This window comes from Mesocricetus auratus, unplaced genomic scaffold (assembly GCF_017639785.1).
Source record: "Mesocricetus auratus isolate SY011 unplaced genomic scaffold, BCM_Maur_2.0 Super-Scaffold_100006, whole genome shotgun sequence".
Lineage (NCBI taxonomy): Eukaryota > Metazoa > Chordata > Mammalia > Rodentia > Cricetidae > Mesocricetus > Mesocricetus auratus.
The window spans coordinates 39,777,837-39,804,090 of record NW_024429190.1 but is presented as its reverse complement, the minus strand read 5'-3'; positions in this window follow the sequence as shown (position 1 = coordinate 39,804,090).

Genomic DNA, 26,254 nt, shown 5'->3' with positions numbered 1-26,254 from the left:
TACAAAAAAATTGGAATAACTCCATGCATCTTATCAGACCACCATGCCTTAAAATTAGAATTCAACAACAACACAAAGTGCAGAAAACCTACAAACTCATGGAAATTGAATAATGCTCAACTGCACCATCCCTGGGTCAAAGAGGAAATAAAAAAAGAAATTAAAGACTTCCTCGAACTCAATGAGAATGAAGACACAACATACCCAAACCTATGGGACACTTTGAAAGCAGTGCTACGGGGAAGTTCATAGCACTAAGTGCTCACATGAAGAAACAGGAAAACAGTTATACCAGAGAATTAACATCACAGCTAAAAGCTCTAGAACACAAAGAAGCAAACTCCCCCAGGAGGAGTAGACGCCAGGAAATAATCAAATTGAGGGCTGAAATCAACAAAGTAGAAACCAGGAAAACAATACAAAGAATCAATGCAACGAAGAGTTGGTTCTTTGAGAAAATCAACAAGATAGACAAACCTTTGTCCAAACTTACCAAACAGCAGAGAGTGAACACGCAAATTAACAAAATCAGAAATGAAAAGGGGGACATAACAACAGACTCTGAGGAAATCCAGAGAATCATTAGGTCATACTTTGAAAACCTGTACTCCACAAAATTTGAAAATTTAAAGGAAATGGATGACTTCCTGGACAGCTATCATTTGCCAAAACTAAATCAAGAACAGATAAGCAATTTAAATAGACCTATAACCCCTATGGAAATAGAAGCTGTCATCAAAAGTCTCCCAACCAAAAAAAGTCCAGGTCCAGATGGCCTCAGTGCAGAATTCTACCACAAATTCAAAGAACAGCTTATACCAATTCTTCTCAAAGTGTTCCACACAATAGAAGCAGAAGGGTCTTTGCCAAACTCTTTCTATGAGGCTTCAATAACCTTGATCCCCAAGCCACACAAAGATACAACCAAGAAAGAGAACTTCAGACCAATATCCCTCATGAACATTGATGCAAAAATACTCAATAAAATACTGGCAAATCGGATCCAAGAACACATCAAAACAATCATTCACCACGATCAAGTAGGTTTCATCCCAGGGATGCAGGGATGGTTCAACATACGAAAATCCATCAACGTAATCCACCATATAAACAAGCTGAAAAACAAAAATCACATGATCATCTCACTAGATGCTGAAAAAGCCTTTGACAAAATCCAACATCCCTTCATGATAAAGGTCTTGGAGAGATCTGGGATAACAGGGACATACTTAAACATAATAAAAGCCATATACAGTAAACCAACAGCCAACATCAAACTAAATGGACAGAAACTCAACGCAATTCCTCTAAAATCAGGAACAAAACAAGGCTGTCCACTCTCTCCATACCTTTTCAACATGGTACTTGAAGTTCTAGCTATAGCCATACGACAACAAAGGGGGATCAAGGGGATACAAATTGGGAAGGAAGAAGTCAAACTTTCACTGTTTGCAGACGATATGATAGTTTATATCAGTGACCCAAAGAACTCTACCAGGGAACTCTTACAGCTGATTAACACCTTCAGCAAAGTGGCAGGTTACAAGATCAACTCAAGAAAGTCAGTAGCCCTACTATATACAGATGATAAAAGGGCTGAAAGAGAAATCAGAGAAACATCACCCTTTACAATTGCCACAAACAACATAAAATACCTTGGGGTAACGCTAACCAAACAAGTGAAAGACCTGTATCGTAAGAACTTTGAATCTTTAAAGAAAGAAATTAAAGAAGCCCTCAGAAAATGGAAAGATCTCCCATGCTCTTGGATAGGTAGGATCAATGTAGTAAAAATGGCAATCCTGCCAAAAGCAATCTACAGATTCAATGCTATCCCCATTAAAATCCCAGCACAATTCTTCACAGACCTTGAAAGAACAATAATCAATTTTGTATGGAAAAACAAAAGACCCAGGATAGCCAAAACAACCCTGTTCAACAAGGCAACGTCCGGAGGCATCACTATCCCTGACCTCAAGCTCTATTATAGAGCTATAGTCCTGAAAACAGCTTGGTATTGGCACAAAAATAGACAGGCAGACCAATGGAATCGAATTGAAAATCCGGGTATTAACCCACACACGTACGAACATCTGATCTTCGACAAAGAAGCTAAAAATATACAATGGAATAAAGAAAGCATCTTCAACAAATGGTGCTGGCATAATTGGAGACTGGCATGTAGAAAAATGCGGATCGATCCATGTTTATCGCCATGCACAAAACTTAAGTCCAAATGGATCAAAGACCTCAACATAAATCCAGCCACACTGAACCTCTTAGAAGAGAAAGTGGGTGGTACCCTTGAAAGAATTGGTACAGGAGACAGCTTCCTGAACATAACACCAGTAGCACAGACAGTGAGATCAACAATTAATAAATGGGACCTACTGAAACTGAGAAGCTTCTGTAAGGCAAAGGACACAGTCAGCAAGACAAAAAGGCAGCCCACAGAATGGGAAAAAATATTCACTAATCCCACATCTGACAGAGGGTTGATCTCCAAAATTTACAAAGAACTCAAGAAGCAAGTCTCCAAAACAGCAAAGGACCCAATTAAGAAGTGGGCTGCAGAACTAAATAGAGAGTTTTCAATAGAGGAGTCTAAAATGGCTGAGAGGCACTTGAGAAAGTGCTCAACATCCTTAGCCATCCGGGAAATGCAAATCAAAGCAACTCTGAGATACCATCTCACTCCTGTCAGAATGGCTAAAATCAAAAACACCAATGACAATTTATGCTGGAGAGGATGTGGTGAAAGGGGGACACTCCTCCATTGCTGGTGGGAGTGCCAACTGGTTCAGCCACTTTGGAAAGCAGTATGGAGATTCCTCAGAAAAATGGGAATAAACCTACCACAAGACCCAGCAACTGCACTCTTAGGCATATATCCAAAAGATGCCCATTCATATAACAAAGATGTCTGTTCCACTATGTTCATAGCAGCTTTATTTGTAATAGCCAGAACTTGGAAGCAACCTAGATGTCCCTCACCCGAAGAATGGATAGAGAAAATGTGGTACATCTACACAATGGAGTACTATTCAGCAGAAAAAATAATGGAATCATGAGATTCGCAGGCAAATGGATGACACTAGAAGAAACCATCCTGAGTGAGGTAACCCAGTCACAAAAAGAGAAACATGGCATGTACTCTCTCATATATGGATTTTAGACATAGATCTGGGGAGTGCCAGCCTACAATCCTATGGCCAGAGAGTCTGGGAAACAGAAACTTCATTTACTGGCTGGTTAAGTACTGAGCTGAACTCAAGAAAGCCAGTATCAGAGAGGGAGGACTGATGATCAAAGGGATTAAGACTGGGCTGGTTGAACCCCCAGAAACAGCTGACCAGACAAAGGTTAACTCTTGAATCCCAGGCATCAGCCTGGGAATCCAGCATGGGACTGATCAAGACCCCCTGAATCTGGGTGTCAGTGAGGAGGCCTAGGTAATCTATTGAGCCTTGGACAGCAGATCAGTACCCATCCCAAGTATACACACGGTCTCTGGACTCCCATAGAACAATGTGAGGTGCACTCTCACCCTGAACTCTTGGGGAAGGGTCTAGGCCCTGCCCTATATGAAATGACAGACTATGGACACCCCCATGGAGGGCCTCACCCTCCCTGGTGGAATGAGGGGATAACGGGGGGGGGGGATGGGGGGTGGGCACAGGAGGAGGGGAGGGAAAGGGAGAGGGACCTCGTACTGACTTGTGAAGCAACCTTGTTTCTTATCTAAATTTAAAATGGAAAATAAAAAAATATTAATATAAAAAAAAAAAAAAAAAAAAAAAAAAAGAAAAAGTCTCTTCGCTCTTGTGTCTAGTTAACTCCTGTACATTAAAAGGTTTCAGGTTTGTTTATCAAGGGGATGCTCAAGAAGACATTGCCTTTCAAGTAAAGGCTTTATTAGAAGAAACATTAAGATAATGGAGGGTCAATATTATTAGGCCTCTGCAGAGAAATAATGCCCGTGAGTCTATGTAGTGTTACAGAAGGAGGAGGAGGGAAGCCAGATGGACTTGAGTGATGATTAACTTCTCCCTAATTTCAATCATGTTGTCTTAGATTTCTGACTAGAATTATGCTTCCATTTCAGGGAAGGAATGTGTACAACCAACAATGAGGGAGGAGTGGGTGCATCAATTGGTTAGTGCATTTTTATCATAAGAGCTGGATTACAAGTAGTCTTTGGTATTTTTGAGCCTGTTATTTTGGGACCTGTATGAAGAAGGACCTATGAGTGGGAGAAGGATAGGTTTGAAGATGACTGTGACTACAGTGGAATTAACTTCATAGTAATTTTCCTGGAAAAAAACTTGTTTTTACTCTTCTTTAAAATAAAACGTATCTTTTATAACTTCAAATATAACATGATTGGTTGAACATCTTATGAGTATGTGATGATTGCATGTTTTCCCTTTAGAAAATTTATGAAAAATAACACTCTCTTCACATACATATTCCAACTAGGTTACTCCGTGGTATGAATTAGATAATAATAAAATATTAATTGTATACTTATTTTAATAAATAAATACTTTAAAGTTATAATTATTACAATAATGCATCATTGAACACAATTAAATGCAGAGTAGCATTGGGGAAATATTTTAAAGGTAAATCTTAACTGAATGAATAAAGATTGTAATATTATGGAAAAATTAAACAGAGATCTAAATAATAAGTATTACAATTTGCATAGCAAAAGATGTATAAAAGTTTAAATGAAAACATTGTGAGGAATATTTGCAAAAATACTAGAAATTAATATTTTGTATATTTCTATAAATTTAAGCTACCATGATATTACCATAAACTAGGTGGCCCATATATATGAACTTATTTCTTATAGGTACAAATTCTTGAAAGTCACCCATGCAAATGCCTAAAGTTCAGCATCTGGTGGACCTCCATTCTCTCTTTGACAGATGGTATATTCTTGCCATGCCTTACCCTAGGGACTGATGTCAACATGAAACTATGATCCTTGGATCTAAACTTTTTCTCCAAGTCCATTTTGACTTCCATAAGAGGTCAGGGCATTGGGATGGAAATAGTCTACTTGATAGAACCTAGAGTCAACTAGGATATGGTTGTCTGTGCATTTGTATCATGTTGTGGTAGAATACCATGATTAAAAGAACCTTAATGAAGAGCTTAGGTTTGTTTAGAGTTAAAGAGTAATAGATGTCCCTAAAGGCAGAAAATGGTGGCAACCAGAGCCATTGGCTAAGAAACCTCATCTTAACAGTATGTGGGAAACAAACAGAGAGAAAACATGAAGGACAACAAAGTTATAAAATTGTAAAGCTCCTTGCTAGTAATGTGCTTTCTCCAGCAAGGTTCCATGTCCTAAATGTTCCATAACCTCCCAAATAGCATCCATAACATGTAACCACATAATTATATACATGAGCCTATGGGACAAATCTCATTTAAACCCTAACAATGTGCTATGGGAAATTATCATTTTTACATTAATTGATGTGGGATGATTCATCTTAATTGTGTATTGGAACATATAATCTATAATTCTACAAACAAGGGTTTGTGTAAGCTATAAACACTTTAATTATATTATGAAATATTTGAATGAAGACTTGATAAACACATCTTTCTCAGGAAATATTTAAGTATCACTAAAACTGAGCAATGTTTAATTTCTCTCTCCCTTTTATTCAGTCAGCCAGCCTGTGATTCACATTTACAGGGAACTATACCATCAAGTCTGATAAAAGTGTCCTTGAGTTCCAATAAAGAACATGTCACTCATGACTTACATGGCGACTGTGGCATGTGACTTATGCTTCATACATCCACCCAGGCATCCTTCTTATTTATTGCATAAGCAAGAAAGGAGGTCTCTTTCCATTCTAGCAGTAATATTTCACTCCTTGTTCAGCTTTCTCCCCTACTTAGACTCTGATTTTCTAAAATCATCAATATGGTTAGTCCAGTAAGTTTGAATTTTGAACTGTATTCTTCTTTCTCTGCCTTCACCATCATAATCATGGAACTGAAGGAGAGCATACACACCCTACTAACATTTATGTCAGTGCTGGAGAAATAAATTATGGTCCTAAAACAGAAAGCAATTTCCCAACTGAGATATCTCTCCAACCTCAATTGGAATACTTCACATACTTGAGTTTAACAAGTATTCCTTCCCTACACTTTTTCAAAAGTAACATTTCAAAGATCTTTATTGGTTTGTATATGAAAGAGGGTTAGCATCTGTAATGAATAAAAAGCAAAGAAAATTGATTGGCAAGAACAAAATAACCCCAGTAAAAATATGGTACAGAACTAAGTAGTACATTCTCAAAGTTGATAGACAAAGATACACAAATTCCAGAGAAACGCTTAAAGGAATGATCAACATCCTCTGTCACTAAAGAATATAGAAGAACAAGAAAAGGGACATATCAATAGAGGGAGCAACTATAGGTATAAAGAGAAATCTGGCACTGGGAAATTGTGCAGAGATTCACAAGGAAGACCCCAACTAGGAATCTAAGCAATAAGATGACTACCCTAAATGACATCCTAGAGCTTTCATCCAGTAGCTGATGTAAGCAGAAGTAGAGACCCATTGCTAAGCACTGAGCCCAACTCCTGGCATCCACTTTCAGAGAGGGAGGAGTGACCAAAAAGGGGTCAAGACCATTCTGGGAAAACCTGCTGAAACAGCTGACCTGGGAAAGTGGGAACTCATGGTTCCCAGTCTGACAGCTAGGGAACCAACATAGGACCAAACCAGGCCTCCTGAACAACCTTCATTCAGTAGCTGATGGAGACAGAAGCATGCACACACAGCTAAGCACTGAGCCCTCCTCCTGAAATCCTGTTGAAGAGAGGTAGGAGGGAATGAGCAAAGCAGTCCAGACATTGATAGAAATCATACAGAACCAGCTGACTGGACCAAGTGAGAGCACAGGGACCCCAGTGGTAAAGTTGGGGAACCAACATTGGACTGAACCAAACCCTCTGAATGTGGATGCCAGTTTGATGTCCTGAGCAGGCTATAGGACTTCTAACTGGGCAACCAGTATTTATCCCTAGTGCACAAATGGAATTTAGGAGCCCATTCCCTATGGAGGAATATTATTTCAGACCAGATACATGGAGGAGGGCCTCTACACTCCCCCCCAAATGATGTGACAAACTTTGATGATCCCCTATGGAAGGCCTCACTGTCCTTGGGGAGCTGATTAGGGTGGGTTGGGCAGGTTGGTAGGGGCCATGGGAGGATGGGAGGCAGAGGGAAGAGGGAGATTGATATGCAAAATGATTGTTTCTAAGGAAAAAATGAAAAAAGTAACAGTGAATTGCTAGTCTCTGAATAAAATGTTACAAATAATAAAAGTAAAACCATGTAAATCTGAAAAATAAGAAATGCAAATCAAAACTACTTTTAGATTTTGGCTTTCAACAATAATAATGGAGATCAATAAAACAAATGACACCTTATGCTGACAAATATATGGAGTAAAGAGAAAGCTTATCCTTTGTTAGTGGGAATGAAAACTTGATCATCCATGATGGAAATCAGTAAGGCAGTTCCTCTTAAATCTGTAATTAATTAACTCAAGATTCAGTTATACATTCTGGGGCATACACCCCCCCCAATGCTTTATTCTGCTACATAGGCACTTGTTCTTTCATCTTCATCATGGCTCATTTTATAATAACCAGATTTTGAGAAAAGTCTAGATGTCCATCAACGGAAGAATGGATAATGAAAATTTGGAACATTTACATAATGGAATATTCCTCATTTATTAAAACAAATGAAATTTGCAGTTAAATGTATAGAACTAGGAAAAAACTCATCATGAGTAATGTAAACTAGATGCTAAAAAACAAATATGATATGTATTCTTTCTTATAGGTGTTACATTTAAGCTTTTGATAGCCATGCTATAATTGATAGAAATACAGAGATTGGGTATAAAGGAACAGGGGAATAGGAAAAGATTTCCCAAAAGAAAGGGAAACATAATATATAGCTATGTAGATATAGGGAGTAAACAGAAATATGAGGATTAAATGGAGGCATAGAATTACAATATGTGGAGGGAAAATTAGAACCATGATTTTGTTACACAAAAAATGTTTCAAATGTATTGTCAGGAAGTAATCATTTTGCCATTGTGGTAGTTTGAAAGTATTTTGCCCCCATAAGCTCATAGAGAGTGGCATTATTAGAAAGTGTGGCCTTGATGGAGGAGGCTGGATGACACATGCCTTTAACTCAGACATTTAGGCTGGGGAGTACAAGTTGAATCATGGCCAAAACTTCTGGAGGATAAATATTTAGTGTACAAAATATGGGTTAATTTAATTTTTGAGAACTAGTTAGTAACAAGTCTAAACTAGTGACTGTTCATTTATGATTAGTTCAGTTCCCCACTTTTTAATTGGATCCTTTGGCGTTTTGGAAACTTGCTTATTGAGTTCTATGTAAATTTTGGAGATCAGCCCTCTGTCAGATGTGGGGTTAGTGAATATCTTTTCCCAATCAGTGGGGTTTCTTTTTGTCTTGCTGACTGTGCCCTTTGCCTTACAGAAGCTTCTCAGTTTTAGAAGTTCCCATTCATTAATTGTCAATCTCAGTGTTTGTGCTACTGGTGTTATGTTCAGGAAGCGATATCCTGTACCAATTTGTTCAAGGGTATCTCCCACTTTCTCTTCTAACAGGTTCAGTGTGACTGGATTTATGTTGACATCTTTCATCCATTTGGACTTAAGTTTTTTGCATGGCGATAGACATGAATCTATCAGCAGTCTTCTACATGCTGTAGAGATTGCTCAGCTGTTAAAGGTTAGGCTCACAACCAAAAATATAAAATATAAATATTATAATTCCAGATGTTCTCATCTGTCAATATCAATATAAAGCCACATGTAAATATATAAAGGTCAATGCGAACTCACGTGAAGAAAGTCAGTGCAATTTTTGCCAAAAAATGTTTATATGAACTATCAAGTAGGAAAATAAAACATCTTATAACATATTATCATAATCGTATCTTCTATTTATATGGACTATGAATTTTTACTTTGCAACAAAAAATTTTTATTCTTGCACTTTAGATTACTAAAATTTTCTTAGTATATTTATCTAAACATTTATAATCAGTGTGCTGTTGGAATATCAAACAATACAATATTTCAAATTAGCTTTCCAGAAAGATTGAATGCCATTTCCTTATTTTTAAGAAGAAGAAAACAAAATATATCTTTTTCTTTCTCTTTTCAAATAGTATTAGTTACTCATATTCTCTACTCAACTTCCTAACTGGACATTAGTTGTGATCAAGGAAGCACAAACCCACATATTGCCACATATTCACATACTAGGAAGGTGGCCATCAACCACCGTCAGTTGTGCATAATGGATGAAACAATGAGAAAAGAGGAAACCCCAATTTTATTGCTGGAGAACTAAAATAGGTGCTTTCTTATAAATATTTTACTGTTAATTTATAGACATATAAATTGAAAATATTAGCAGTGAAACACATTGTCATCCTTGTAGTACTTATGTTTTATACACTTTTATAATCCCTAAGTACATAGCCACTTGCTCTCCACTTAAAATGGCCTTTAGCTCATGCAGAAGTACATTTTACTTTTATTATTGAGTTTTGTTTCAGTGTAAAAAGATGTTTAAAATTGTACTAGTCTCCCATAGAGTGAACATATCTCATTAAATAGGAACATGTTATATTCCATTTTTTCAAAACAAAGTGGCAGTAAAATTGAAAGTTTAATTATTTAGCACATTGCTATTTGAGGAATTTATGATTTTGTTTGCTTGCATTACAGTTCATTTAGCTTTAGCACAGAACAGACTAGAACCCATGCTTCAGTGTATAATGACTTCTAGTTCCTCTGAGGTAGGTTTTGTAACTGTCAAAAGTGTTACATTCATTTGTGCAACAAATATTTACACAATATGAGAATTTTTTACACTTGCAACTAAGCTGATAAAAATAGAATATCATTCATTTTCTTCTTTTCTTGAACAGTTTATGAACATAAAATCAAGATGTCGAATATATTTCACTTTCATTCTGTGATAAAGATTAACTGGACTTTTGATAAAGCCCATATCTAAAGAATGCCTCCACACAAATTAAAAGTTTCAGAGTATGAACTTCTTCACTTAAGTTCAAACAATTTAGAAGCTGGAAGATGGTGTGAGGTTGGGAGACTGTTATAAAACTTCACCACTGGGAAACAATGCTTACATCATACCGAATCCCTTCACATTCTTCTCATGTTAACGTCAGGCACATGGAAATTAAATAGCACACTTAATTGCCCATAGAGTCAATTAATCAGCGAAAGAGAATTTGAAATATCTTCTAAAAAATCGTGTCACCACCAATTTCAACTAATCTTCATGGGACCTTGTGGAAGAGTTATTGTAATCTGATTTTAATTTTAATGCTTTGATGCTTAAGCAAATGTTTGATGGAAATTTTCCAGATCATATTCAACCTTAAGAGATGAAGCTATTCAGTAGCCAACATGTGAGTAGTAAATTACAACCATTCCTCTAATCTACCCTTGTACAGCATAATGACAGATTTAATAAGTCAAGGATAAAACTATACTTATATGTTCACATACACATATACATTTTCCAAATAGATATGTGTATATGTATTTGTTGTAAGGAAGAATTAGTTCCACTATATTTGAGCCAGATAAAATGAGAAGCAACAAGAGCAGAAAATGTGAATATATATATATATATATGTTTTTGTCATTACTATGAAAAAAACAGTAAAGTCAACATAGTTTAAAGGGTATGGGGACAAAATACGTCATATGGAAAAGAAATGATATTAGAACCATTCGAGGCCCTGGTACTTCAATTTCCCATATTAATTAAGAAATCAATAAATAATATGGTCTACTTAAAAGTGGGAATGAAACTGGATAATAAGACACTCTATTTAGAATAATAGTGGTTATTATAACTTGATTTATGTACTACATGAAAATTTTCTTAGAAAAACTTTTGATGCAAGAATGATGGCTTGTGCATGCAACCCCAGGATTTAGGAGTCTCAAGTGGAAAGTTTGCTTAGCAATCAAGTCTAGCCTTAGTTATGAGGTGAGACCCTATCTAAAACAGTATAGTGAGAATAAGGACAAATAAAAAATCTTGATATAAGGTTTATATTATGAAATGTTTGGACTGCCTTTTCACAAGAATAGCTGCATTAGCTTTTCTCAGGATTTTATTTGCTGCTTAAGTGATTATTTTCAGTTCTGAAAAGTTGTCATTTTATTTCTCTACCAGTTGTATTTATAGTGTTGCGATAAAATACCCTTACAAAAACACATTAAGAGAGAAATGTTTTCTTTTTTCTTGGAATTCTAGAAAGGTAGATTCCACCACAGTCAGGAAGACAAACGGACAGGGAAGACCTTGATCAGGCAGGATGCCTCATCATACCACAGCCCAGCTCAACATAACAGCAGAAGAAAAAGAAGTGTGTTCAGGCTATGAAACCTCAGTCTGCTTTAGTGACATTCTCCAACAAAGCTACTGTACCTAAACTTCCCATAGTGTTCCCAAATTGGTCCACACCATCAGCTCAATACTATCTAAACCTCAAACCACAACGCTCTCTTTTTGTTATATATAAAAACCACAAACTTCTATTTTTCCATACAATATTTTTAAACTGCTCCAGTATTGCATGAATGTGATGTTACAGGAATTTAATATAATACGCATATCCCCCTGTGTAGCGGTAAAAAATATTATACCTTTAAAATGGCTGCATGTTCTGTTTCTTCTTATTCTCAAATTCCTTGAAATATTGATACACCACGAAAAAAAAACCAATGGATAATAACATGACTTTAAATAAAGCTAACATGTAAACTAAAGTAATATCCAGTCACCAACATTACAAATTTTCTGTCCAGTTTGTAATGCTCAGGTATATTTTCTGTCTTGCTTGGGAGTTTCATTTCAAATAGCTTTATCTTATGCCGAACCAAATACATTCCTACCTCCGATGTGCATTTCCTCTTTATCTCATTATCATCTTTCAAATCTTAATGTAAATGTCACCTACTCAGGGAACATTTCCTATATCAACAGAAAATAATTAGTGAGAAAATGAGGAGTTTATTTTGGTTTGTGAGCTACAAATTTCATGATTACTCCTCAAATGACTTTGTTTCTCGAACTGAATGTCAATGACATTGATGGTTTTCATCCAAACAATTCTGAGCAATTTTGTGTAATAAATTATAATGCATGAGGGAATTTGCTGTGGTACTAAACATTGAACCAGTTAAAACATTGCATTTGACTCGAGTGGGAGATGAAGCTTCTGTAAATTGTTATTACACACAGAGAGACATTTTGCTTTTAAATAATTCAGATAAAATCATTATTAATTCTTTAACCAAATGTTGCTATAGCTATGCAAAGCATAACTATTCCTGCAATAAACGGCATATGAATTTAAAAGTTACTCTAAAGAACTTTTACTTGTACATTTTATAAATTCTGAGTACCATATATATTTTTCATGCATATTAAATCCTCTATATAGGAGCTTTATTTATGGCTCAGTTTAAACTTTTAAATTTTTTCAAGAAATTAGCTATGCATACTTGATTTATTTTAACTCTCCTTAATTTCCTCTTGCAATACTAGTGATTTAATTCAGAACTTGTCACATGTTAAGTACACTAAAAGACATACATTCCCAGCTCCTACTTTTCTTAAAAAATAAAAAGATAAAAACATTAATGTAGTTATTCTTTTTTATTTTATTTTCCAGTTTAAATTTAGATAAGAAACGAGGTTGCTTCACAAGTCAGTTCCAGGTCCCTCTCCCATTCCCTCCCCTCCTCCCAAGTGAGTCTGCCTCTTCTTAGATCAGCCACTAAATGAAGTTTCTGTTTCCCAGACTCTCTGGCCATAGGATTGTAGGCTGGCACTCCCCAGATCTATGTCAAAAATCCATATATGAGAGAGTACATGCCATGTTTCTCTTTTTGTGACTGGGTTACCTCACTCAGGATGGTTTCTTCTAGTGTCATCCATTTGCCTGCGAATCTCAGGATTCCATTATTTTTTTCTGCTTAATAGTATTCCATTGTGTAGATGTACCACATTTTCTCTATCCACTCTTCAGGTGAGGGACATCTAGGTTGCTTCCAAGTTCTGGCTATTACAAATAAAGCTGCTATGAACATAGTGGAACAGACATCTTTGTTGTATGATTGGGCATCTTTTGGATATATGCCTGAGAGTGGAGATGCTGGGTCTTGTGGTAGGTTTATTCCCATTTTTCTGAGGAATCTCCTTACTGATTTCCAAAGTGGCTGAACCAGTTGGCACTCCCACCAGCAATGGAGGAGTGTCCCCCTTTCACCACATCCTCTCCAGCATAAATTGTCATTGGTGTTTTTGATTTTAGCCATTCTGACAGGAGTGAGATGGTATCTCAGAGTTGTTTTGATTTGCATTTCCCGGATGGCTAAGGATGTTGAGCACTTTCTCAAGTGCCTCTCAGCCATTTTAGACTCCTCTATTGAAAACTCTCTATGTAGTTCTGCAGCCCACTTTTTAATAGGGTCTTTTGGTGTTTTGGAGACTTGCTTCTTGAGTTCTTTATAAATTTTGGAAATCAACCCTCTGTTAGATGTGGGATTAGTGAATATTTTTTCCCATTCTGTGGCCTGCCTTTTTGTCTTTCTGACTGTAATGTAGTTATTCTTACATTTACTTCTTCAACTTATCTTACAAATCATTTGAGCCAGGTATAATGGCTCATGTCTAAAATCTAAAATATTATAAGTGAGATCTGGTATTAGATAGCCAAATATTTCTTTCATCTGACTTAACTCATCTATTGGTTTGAAATTTTAAAAAATTATATTATTGTTAATTTTCAAATTGTGAAAAGTATATAGTAGATATTATCATGATTGCACATTAATATACAATGAGGGCTACAAAATGATTGTTTTTCTCAGTATTTTGTCTGTTATCCTAGCATTCTGTGTTAATTCCTGGCTATCAAAAATTTCATGAAGATTAAACTGTATCTTTAAATTATTTTATTTCAAATTCACATACGTGATCCTCTCAAAGTTTTATATTATTAAATAACACATGTTGAAAACACACTTTTGATGAAATATTATTTCCAGTATTTCAAATAAATTATTCTATTAATAATAATGTACTTAAAACAGTACAATACTAAGTTCAATATTACCTTAATTGTAGAAGGTATGTAATCTTACTGTCTGTGTGTTAGAAAACAAGAAAACCAACATAGTTCTAAAGATGTGAAATTATTACCACCTAGGACAGTGGTTTTTAACCTATAGGTTGCAATCCCAAAAGATCATTGCAAAGCACAGATATTTGCATTATGATAAATAACAACAGTACTAAAATTACAACTAGGAAGTAGCAATAAAAAATTTGATGTTTGGGGCTCAGCACATCATGAGGAACTTTATGAAAAGTCGTATCATTAGGAACATTGAGAACCATTGACCTGGGAGAAAGTCAAGATGACCTGTGGTTTGACAGTAACATTTTAGATATAACACTCAAGGTTCATGAAAGAAATTTAATTATCATAGAATTCATTAAAATTAATTTTCTTCGCTTAATTAAAACTGTTAAGAAAGTTCTTGTTGAAGACAAAATCTTACAAAATTATGAAAGCATATATTGCAAAGGATTTTCGTCTAAACTATATAAGTGCTTTTTTAATTCATTGAGAAATGAAATAACTAGTATACAAAATAAAGAAAGACTGTAAATTACATAGTATAAAAAGACAGATAGTGAGCCTGGAATTATGATATAATATAACAGACCCTGAAGCCAGGTGGCCGAAGCAGGAAGATCCTAAGATTGAGGTGTTCTGGGCTACAAAGCAAGTTACAGTCTTACAACTAAAGAGCTTGATGGAAAGCCTATGAAACATGCCCCACATCAGGTGTCCTCAGGAAACTTCAAACTACAAAGACCAAGAAGATAATCCAGACCTATCAGAACAGCTAAATCCCAGAATCTTCATTCAGTCCTGGGAAGATGTAGAACAAGAATCACATGTACAGCTACCAGGACTCAGGCAGAACACTTTGAAATAGTGCCTCTGTTTAATCCCTTGGTTTCCTACATAAAACAAGCAAACAGAATGAAAAAGTGCATTTGTACATTAGAATTGGCAATCAACAATCACACTCCTTGTTATTAAACCTTAGGAATCAAAACCTGCTGTCCACATCCAATATGGGTGCAATGACAAAGCATTTCTCATTAAGTAAATACCCAGATTGCAAGCAAATTTGAAAAGTTGTGTGTTCCAAGACAATAGAAAAATATGTAATATTGAGCATAGTAAACTACAAATGAAGAAAAATGTGGATGAAAATTAAATGAAATAATTTCAGCTATTCAGATTTCTGAAACTATAATAATTAGACACTAAACATTAATGATTGTCAAGGCTTAGGTATGACAGAATTAATTAACCAGAGCCTGGTTTTTGGCTCATAAACCTATTCATCTGATGATATAACACCTGATACACACTGTTATAAAATTTGTTCAAGCTCATAGAATATTCAAGACCCTCGTGTAACCTTTGATACATGGATTATGATGTGTCGATGTTAAGTTACCAATATGACAAAGGTATTAGTCTGAAGGATAGTGACAACAGTGGTGGCTATGCATTTGTGGAACATATCTGAAATTATGTATTCACTCAGGTTTTTTTGTTAACTTAACTGTTCTAAATTAGTCTGTAAATATTCTCTTTAGCATATGAAAAAGAATTATTTTAAAAGCACACAGCTGCTAGGATCTCCACAAACAGACCAAGGAACACAACTGTCACAAATATGCAGAGGGATCAAGTCAGTCTCATGTGAACTCCCTAGCTGTGGGTACAGAGACCAGGAGGTCTGGTCAGTTGTCTCTATGTGTTCCTCTGTCATGATCTAGACCCTCTCAGCTCATACAATCTCTCCTCCCTCTCTTCTCCAGGACTCCCAGAGCTTAGCCTAGTGCTTGGGTGTAGATCTCTGAATCTGCTTCCTATTCAGGCACCAGTATTACTAGAAATCTTAGTTGAGGTCATCTTTGTGGATTAATGAGAATTTCCCTGGCAGGGATTTCTCCCTAACTCCAAAATTCCCATATCTCTTTCATTGCTCTCCCTATCTATCCTGCACCCAACCAGCCCAGCTCAATCCCTCATGTTTCTATCCTTCTTCCTCCCCCAGTTTACCCAGGAGATCTCTTCTATTTCCCCTTAGAAGGGAAATCCATGCATACCAATATGGGGGCTCCTTGTTACCTAGCTTCTCTGGGGATGTAGATTGTAAACTAGATATCCTTTTCTCTTTACATCTAAAATCCACTTATGAGTGAGTACATGCCTTATTTGTCTTTCAGGGTCTTGGTTACCTAACTCAGGATGGATTCTTCTAGTTCTATCTTTGCCTGCAAATTTCATTATGTCATTGTTTTTTACAACTAAATTGTGTAAATGTATCACATTTTCCTTATCTGTTTTTCAGTTGAGGGGCTCTAGGTTGTTTCCAGTTTCTGTTTGTGAAGCTCCTAGCAAGTGGATCAGGAACCTAGCAAGTGCTTAAACTGGATTTTAGAAGCCTAGTCCCCATTCTGACTTTTCTTTCTTAACCTTGATGCTGGGAATGAGCTTCGTAGGTCTTATCTCAATTTGATTTGCCATGCTTTCTTACTCCCATGGGAAGCCTACCCCTTTCTTAATGGAGAAGGAGGAGGAGTGGATGGCCATGGGGAGGTTGGATTGGAAGTGTTGGGAGGGAATAGGAGGAGAATAGGGAGAGGAAATTATGGTTGCAATGTAAAATAAAGGAAAAAATACAAAGGTATACAACTATATTTAATTGATTAACTTCACAACATAGGTTAATTTTAAATCATCAGTCTACATGAACTTAATATTTCTTCATCTACATTAAGAAAAGCAACCTTCACACACCTTTTCAATTAAGTATTTAACAGTTAGTAACATTAGTAACAGCCAGAAAACTGATGTCAGTATGCTTGAATCCATGCTTTTCCCCATCTTTCTAATTGATTCAATGACACTTTGGATGGCTTTATTAAGCCTGCGTTTTCTTCAAAGAATAACATCAGTATAGTGCTTTACAGTCACAACACAAGAAAACTACTGTCAACAGTTTTAACTGCCTTCCTCTGTCAAGATTCTGCTTCTTCTTAGCTTACCATTACCAACTGAGTTTTGGTAATCAGAGTAGACAGAGCAAAGATCCAGTAGACAAGTGACACTATGCTTTTTTAATTTAAATAATCATTTCCCAAGAAAGGCAGAGTTGAGTAGGAGAATAAACATGAATGTGGATATGCTAGTAAAATAAAATTAGTGAGAAGAACTATGGATTACATATTTCAGAGTAGGAACATTTAATGTAGAATCATGGCCAGATTCTTAGTGGTTGTCATGTCTCTAGACTTCATCTAGAATCAAATGGTTTCCAAGGAACTCTGGATATATCTTAGGTTCTATGAAATGATGTGAGTTTAACATACTCTCCTTTGTTTCCTGTTGTCTTCTCCTGTCCACTTTGTTAACAAAACAATGGAAAACAATTAACTTAGCTTTCCCTTTTCTCTTGCTTCACCTTTGAGATATCAGATGGCTTTCCTGTGCCTGACTGAGCTGTTCCACTGAGCAGGTAGGGAAAACCTCACATACCATTGCTGATACTTCCCTGCTTCACTGTTCCATATATTATGGAACCTTAAAGAAACCACATATGGCACACATGCACTCTCACAACTGTGTCTGTCTCAGTTGTTCTTAGAATTGAACTCAAAATGCTGATGACTGTTCTATTGAATCCAAGAACTCATGTCTCTTTAATAAATGGAATACAATATATATATTGAAGTATTTACCAGAGCATCTCATCCTGTTTCCTCAGATATCAAGCTTATACTGTGAAGTATAGTTTATTTGAACCCACTTCTTTCTGCATGCTAAGCAAGCATTCTACCAACTGTACTACATGCTAAATGAACAGCTCATCACTCAGGTTTATTTTTTAGTACAATCACCTATAATAATAATATTTTGTGCTTTATTAATTTTCCTTTTGAAGAAACTTTGAAAAACTCATCTAATCACAACAGATAATAATCTGAATCAAGAACTATAAATAAGATCAAAACAAATTAACAATTAGATAATTGTTTAGGTTCTAATGAATATTTCCTTTAAAGACAGGAAACATGACGTTAAAAATATGAGATTAACCTTTATATAAAGAATGGTATTCAGAGTGCTATTAAGTAATTGACTCTGGTAAATAGGCATTTAACCTTTGTCAAAATGCAGCAGTGTTTAACCTTTGTGTTTAAAATAGTGTTTCTATTATGTGTGCTTCAATTGCTACAGATCAAATAGGAAGCAAGCTGCCTCTTGACCTGAAACTTAAACCTTTATTCTGCCTTTGTAGAAAGTTAAACTAAAGTTTACTGAACTTTTTTTTTAATAGCAAGTGTTTTTTTTCTGTTTGTTGTTGGTTGACTAGCTGGCTGTTTTGTTGGTTTGGTTTTATTTAGTTTTACAGATATTTGCTTATGCCTAACTTCCTGCTGAATGATTACAAAATCCAATGTTTGTAGTGCAAAGCGTTTGATGCTGAATTTATAGTATTGGCAAGAAAATTCTCTAGACAATGTATACTTTACAAATATTCCTAGACAAACTCAGCAAACTCAGCAGAAGGGAGGCTAAAAGCTATGCTTTGGGGTAAGGAGAAGTACAATTCTAATGTGTTTCCATCATGGAAGAGAGAAAGTACGATTTGGCATACCTAGTAATGCACAACAGTTTTGTAGAGAGTATATAAATCAAAAAGAGCAATTTCCCTCTAAGCATTTGCATCAGGTACTCTTAGTCATCCACTGTTCCATTCCCAGTAATTTCCCCCTCTAATTAGAGCACACAGTTTGTCTTCCATTTGTTCTAAAACACATGTGATATGTGTAAGCTTCTCATGGATAGAAGCATTGTTCAGAAAGATTCTTACCTGTAAAATCTCAGATGAAAAGAATAAAGCTTCCCAAAGACAGGAACTGCTGGAAGGTGACTAACTTGAGTTCCAATCTCCTACTTCCTCAGATGTAAGTAGAATTTCTGTGCAGAGCCAGAAAGGAAATATTACTGGAGAATATGACTCATTTTAAATGAAAATGTACACTTTTATGAATTTGTCTCTGGCATCTAGATTTTTGGCGTCAAAGTGGACCCTTTTTTTTTTGCTAAGAACCAGCACATCTCCTTTATTACACTTTTGGCAGCAAATGTGAGAGATCCAAACAAGGACAAGAGCACTAGACTTAAGTACTTGACATCCACAGAATTGAAAGTTTAGCTCTCTCACTTGTCATTATGAGTTCTCCCCTCCTGCTCCACTTCATGCAATTTTTTAGGCTTTTTTATTATTTATGGTTAAGTTTAAATTTAGTTTAGAAACAAGGTTGCTTCACAAGTCAGTTCCAGGTCCCTCTCCCTTTCCCTCCCCTCCTCCCGTGCCCTCCCCCCCATCCCCCCATTACCCCTCATTTTCCCAGGGAGGATGAGGCCCTCCATGGGGGTGTCCAGAGTCTGTCATTTCATCCAGGGCAGGGCCTCGACCCTCACCCAAGAGTTCAGGGTGAGAGTGCATCTCACACTGTTGGATGGGAGTCCAAAATCCATGTGTTTACTCGGGATGAATACTGATCTACTGCCCAAGGCTCAATAGATGACCTAGGCCTCCTCACTGACACCCCCATTCATGGGGTCTTGATCAGTCCCATGTTGGATTCCCAGGCATCAGCCTGGGATTCAAGAGTCAACCCTTGTCAGGTCAGCTGTTTCTGGAGTTAAACCAGCCCACTCTTACTCTTTTACATTTATTTATTTAGATAGTCATTTGTACTTAAGAAACAGGCTCTCAAGAGCTAGTTTTGCAGCAAAGACTTGATGCCTTAATTGGCCCACAAGATAGCTCTTGATACAGGTTAAAATCCTGATGACTGCTCCTTCATTTTGCTTTTGCTGGTCAGTTTATTACTTTAGGTTACCATATTAATCACTTAAGCAGTATCTATCTAACCTCTCATACATGCCTTCAAGGCTGAAGGCACAGAGATCAGTCATTTATTTTTCTTCTTGATTTGGATGTGGGTAGATATGTCATGGTATATATCTATAGTGTATGTTTTATCATTATACTAAGTTCAAAGTAAGCCTATAAAGCCTTGCTTTGTTGGCAGCATGTAACAAGAGGATGGGCAGCAAGAGGAGGTTAGTATTTATCAGTAGATAGGTTTTAAGCATTTGCCAGCAAGATCACATTGAGTCTAAGGTTCAAATTGATATTCCATTTCTAAAAATTTTAACACTTGACTTTAGTTATCAGTAATTGCTGACCTGCAACTTCCTTTTAGCTACTAGAAAATTTCTCATTTGGACAGTTTAAGGGGTTTGGCTGTCAAATAACTATATGAATCAGCTTTTCAGTGGTTAGTAACTTAAAAACTGTAAATTACTGAGAGGGTAAATAGAATTCTGCTTGTATTTATACAGGTATTAACCTGTAGAGGAGCAATTGTGAGAGAAGAGTAGCTGAGTAGGTGTTTAGTGACGATTAAAATGAACATGCATAGCTGCTAATGACCTGCTTCTTCCCCAGTTTCATTTACACTGTAGTAGGCCAATTGATCCCAGAGACAAAAGTGCAAGGTACTTGTCAAGTAAAATTTGTGTTATCTATCAATATATAATGACTTATTTGGTGCCAAGAATAGATTAAAGCTCAAAGCAAAACAACAAGAAGTGACTAATGCTGTGTTTTAACAGTCTGAATCAACCTTCATTTACTCTTCATTTCCAACCTATTTTCTAGGCACACATTTTTTCATGGGTTGAGGTTGAAAGAAATAACAGGACATTTTAAAAGCCATTTTCTAATGATTGTAGCCTCTTAATATCTGTTCTTCATTGTGCTTTATGGAAAGCTGAAATGTCATCGGCTAAAGTTTCCTGCATTTTGAAAAACACTAACTATAAGATTTTATAAGGGATGCTTGTATACAAATCTGAGGAAATTGTTTAGTTATCTACAGATATATATATATATATATATTAAGCAATGTGCCTCTGCAAACACACAAATATGTCTCTGTGTGTGTGTATATACACACAAACATATATATATGTTGTATATACACTTATTTTCTTTTAAAATTATATTTGTACATATTTAGTAATAAGAGAAACTTATTTTTTCTGAAAAACAAATGTACAAATATATTGGGTGTGTATTTGCATGTGTGTGTGTCTGCGTGAGTGCATGTGTGTGTGTGTGTGTGTGTGTGTGTGTGTGTGTGTGTGTGTGACTTTTTCTATTTTAATTGCAGTCCCTGGATTCTTGCTAGACATTCTCTTTCCTTGGCAGGAATATTCTTGTGTTTTTGTGTGTTTTTTAAGTTGGTTTAATAATAATACCTATTTCTTGCAGTGCTGGCAGATAAATATAGAACTGTCATGTTAGTGGAAGCCTATACAGCAGTGCTTAGCACCCCTGCCTCACTTCCTGCAAGGTGCTAGAAACCTTAAGCTCTTATGGGCTCTGTGCTTCAGTTATGCTTTTCCAAACAAATGAAGCAATGCAATAGAATTATTAAGCTCCCACTGCAAACATACTTTATCGATATACAACCTTAAAAAAGCTATGATGCCACAGCCACTGCAGTGGTGTCTGCATGACAAGTCTAAAAACTTGGTTGCAGTCCTGAGGCAAAAGTTTCATGGAAAATGGTCTCCTGGAAGGTCTCTGGATCTGTTCCAGATTTGTTATAGCAATAACCAGTGGATGTTTCTATACCTTATCTTTTTGGTATTAATTTCTATTGTAGGAATAAGTATGCCTCAAGGGTTCAATCTGATTGATGGTCCAGTAAAATCGGATATTCCTCCTCTGGCCACCACTGATGTTCCAAATTCCTTGCCAGAAACAGAAGTAACAAAATCAGGGGCCGATGGTGGGCTCCTCCAGTAAATAGGGAATCTCCCCAAATGTTTAGAACAACAGCTGCTCGCCTTCCTTATGCTACAATTTATGATAATAGGTGGATAAATACAGGAGAAGAACATGTGCTGTACTACACTCTGACTTTCATGGAGAGGTTTGCTAGAGCAAGATCCCCTTGCTATTATCCAATGCACAGTAAAATATTGTAATCTGAAAGTTCAAAAAGGCAGGGCAATGGTGGGTTAAGCACTGAACCAAGAATTGAGAATCTGGCAGTGGCATGTGCCCATAAGACAGGGGAAGTCATTCTAAGAATAGGTTGATCTCAGACAGAGCTGATGTTAACATGTTGTAAACACTGTCTGGGTACTGCCACTTCTTATTTATTTAATTTTCTATTTTGAATTTCTAGTCTCATGATATGTCTTATGTGCCTATTTTGCTGACTCCAATGTACCTTGACATATATACAAATTTAACTTTTCTATTTTGAACTTTTAGTATTTTGATGTACCTTGTGTGTCGATTTTGCTAACTATAATGTAATTTGACATATATACAAAATTAACTTCTTTACTTCCTCATGTATTTATTATAAAAGTCTGATGCACTCTTTGAGAAATAACACTCAGATTCAGCACTCTCTTTTGTTCGTGTCTGTTTGTCACTCCCCGACTCTTTGCCCATCTGACTACTTAATCCTTGATTCTCCCCAGGTTGAGGGGTCCTGACTGGGTCTGCCCGCGGCACTATGACCCTTAGTTTATGGAAATTTTACAAAGGGGCTGCAGAGATGGCTCAACAGGTAACTTCAGGTATTGCTCTCGCAGAGAAACAAACTTTGTTATCCAACACTCACTTAATGTAGCCTGTAGCATGTGTAACTATAGCTTTAGGGGATATGACACCCTCTTCCTGACTTTGAGTGTACCTGAAATCAATGAGTCCATAATTTCTACAGAGAAACACATACACACACACAAACACACACACAGTAAATAATATCTCATTTTTTCAAAAGGAGTCTGTTTGCTCCCACTCAGAGAAATTAAAAAAAAAAAACTATAAGTCTATTGAGGACATCAATATGTGCTGGAAAGCAAATCATCATTTTTCTCTTACTCATTTTGCTACAACTGGAGTATTTATGTGACTTGTTATTCATCTCTATTTTTTTTGGTAGTAGAGGGGGCAAGTACTGAGACAATATGCAATTACTGGGACTGGGTTCAAATACATCTATTTCTGTATCTTCTACCTGGATTGGGATTATAGTATGCATAAAATACCTGGGTCTGAAGGTCATATAATTTGTAGTAGAAATAATGTGCTGAAATTATAGCATCTATGACAAGTTTGAATACTAGTTGTATATTTAATATCATATTAAACACTTTTTAAAAAAATTAAACATTTTTTAAAAATATCAATCATTTAGAATAACTAAGAGCGGTCTACTCCCAACTCTACTCAGGGCAGAAGGCAGAGGTGAGCTCTGGGCCCCCCATCTTGGCCCCGAATTCCTCCAACTCCCTCTCTCTCAGATCTCCTGGTCTGGGGACTGTAGCTAGGTTGACTCACCCCCTAGAGGACCAAGCGACCATGAGCCTACTGAGAAAACTGGTCTACTCATGCCCTATTTCAGGGCAGGGGACAGAACGCAGCGTTTAGAGAGTATTGGACTTGCTTGAACCCACTGAAAGGGAGCCCTGGTGACCTACCTACCAAGAGAGGAAGAGGCTCTTTCTGCACCCACTGGAAGAAGGGATGGGAAGGAGACAATATAAAAGTACAATCAGCAACAGAAAAACAAATATGATACCACCAGAGTCTAGAGATTCTACACCAGCAAGACCTAAACACCCCAATGCAGACCTTAAAAACAACTTCATGAAAAGATAGAGGCAATCAAAGAGGATATGAGAAAATCTCTTAAAGAAACAGAAGAAAAAACAAACCAAAAAATCCAACAAATGCAAGAAAGAAAGGAAAAGACAAAGCAAAAACTGCAAAAATAATCCAATGCAAACCATACATGGGTTGGAAGCTGAATGAAGAAAAAAAAAACCACAGTCTTAAGGAATGCTGGAATTAGAAAAGCTGGAGAAACAGTCAGGCACTATAGATGCAAGGAAAAAGTCAAGTAACATATAAAGTCCAACCTATTAGAATTACACCTGACTTCTCCATGGAAACTCTGAAATCCAGAAGCTCCTGCATAGACATCCTACCAATCCTAATAGACCACAGGTACCAGCCCAGACTACTATACCCAGCAATGCTTTCAATCAATGTAGATGGAGAAAACAAGATATTCCATGACAAAACAATTTTTAAACAAGGTTTAAACAATGCATATCCACTAACCCCAGGTCTACAGAATGCACTGGAAGGAAAAGTCTAATCCAAGGAAATTAACTACAAACAGAAAAACATAGGCAATAGATAATCCCAATGTACCAACATCCAAAAGAGAAAAGGGGTGGAGATCCACATGCAATTCCACCACCACCACCCATTCCAAAACAAACAAGAATGAAGAATCAATGGTCATTATTATCCCTCAATATTAAATGGTCTTAAGTCGCCCATATAAAGACACAGGCTAACCGAATGTATTTGAAGACAGAATCCATCCTTCTGCTGCATAAAGGAAACATACCTCGGTTTCAAAGACAGATGTTACCTCAGATTTAAGTGTTGGATAAAGATTTTTCAATCAAATGGACCCAAGAAACAAGAAGAGGTAGCAAATCTAATATCTAACAAACTAGATGTTTAACTGAAATCAAACAAAAGAGATGAAGGAGGTCTTTTCATACTCATCACAGGAAAAATCCACCAAAATGAAGTCTCAATTCTGAACATCTATGCCACAAACACAAAGGCATCAACGTTCGTCTTACAATGGACATGAATTTGGTTCCGAGCACCAATATCAGGTGGGTCCCAACGGCCTGCAACTCCAGTCCCAGGATATCCACAGTCTTCCTCTGTTTTTCATAGGGTACCTGCTTATATGTGGCACACACAGACACACACACAGAAAAACACACACAGAGAAAAACTCAAACATCTAAATAAAATATTTAAAAACATTAATTTATTTTTAAATGTAAAAAGATAACGTCTTTTAAATGATAAAATTTTACATTTTTCAATAAGATTTGATGTGGGAGTATAAATAAATAAATAAATAGCATGTCACCAAGCAAAGAAAATTCAATGATGAAACTTCTGTGTGTCACACAGGGTCACCTAAAGCTAGGGAATAAACAGACATCTGAGTTAGGGATGATTCTTGTAACAACACTGAACTCTGATACAATATTTTCAATGTCTTTAGAGAGAAAATATGCTGAAAGAAAGATTCCTGCTTGTCTGAATTTTGGATCAAGTCCTGAGTTCTTTTCTACTCTCTCCTCAGGGAGAGAAGGCTGACTCAAAAATAAAGTGCTTTTGCCCAACCCTCCTGCCGTTAGTTATTGGACATGGCCCGAAGATCTTTTCGTCTCCCTCCCCAGGGAATGAAAGGCTTACTCATAAAGTATAGCATGTATGCCAAGTTCTCCCACACAGGTAAGCAGGAAAGAGCTTTTCAGGACGAGTGGTGAACCCAGGTGGAATCAACTTCATCCAAATATAAATTGGCAACAAGAAAAGCTAAGAAAAAGTGGTGAAAGTTGGCTGTAGTTTTATAAATGCTTACATTTATATATTCACATATAGAGGGAGTACAGATATATATCAAAAGGTGACAATGCATAACTTATGATTTGAGCTACAGAGAAATTGTATTGTTGCATAAGAAAAAAAGAAAAGCAACTAGTATGTTTTCAGTCATCTAAATTACAATATAATTTACATAAAATGATATATAGTCTACTGCAGTTACACAAATGTATAGACTTTGAAATTATCACCCAAAAGGAATGTATCTATGACAATATGAAATTCTTCATCCTCCTTATTAACAAAACTTTCTTTTTCAAATTTTATGCTTTTTGTCTGTTTTTGCACTGTTATAACTGGTAAAAAGCATCATTTCCTAGACTTATTTGACAAGTGTATACATTCTTGTGAGGATGTTTCTTAAGAATTGTTTCATTTTTGTTTGTAGACATTTCTG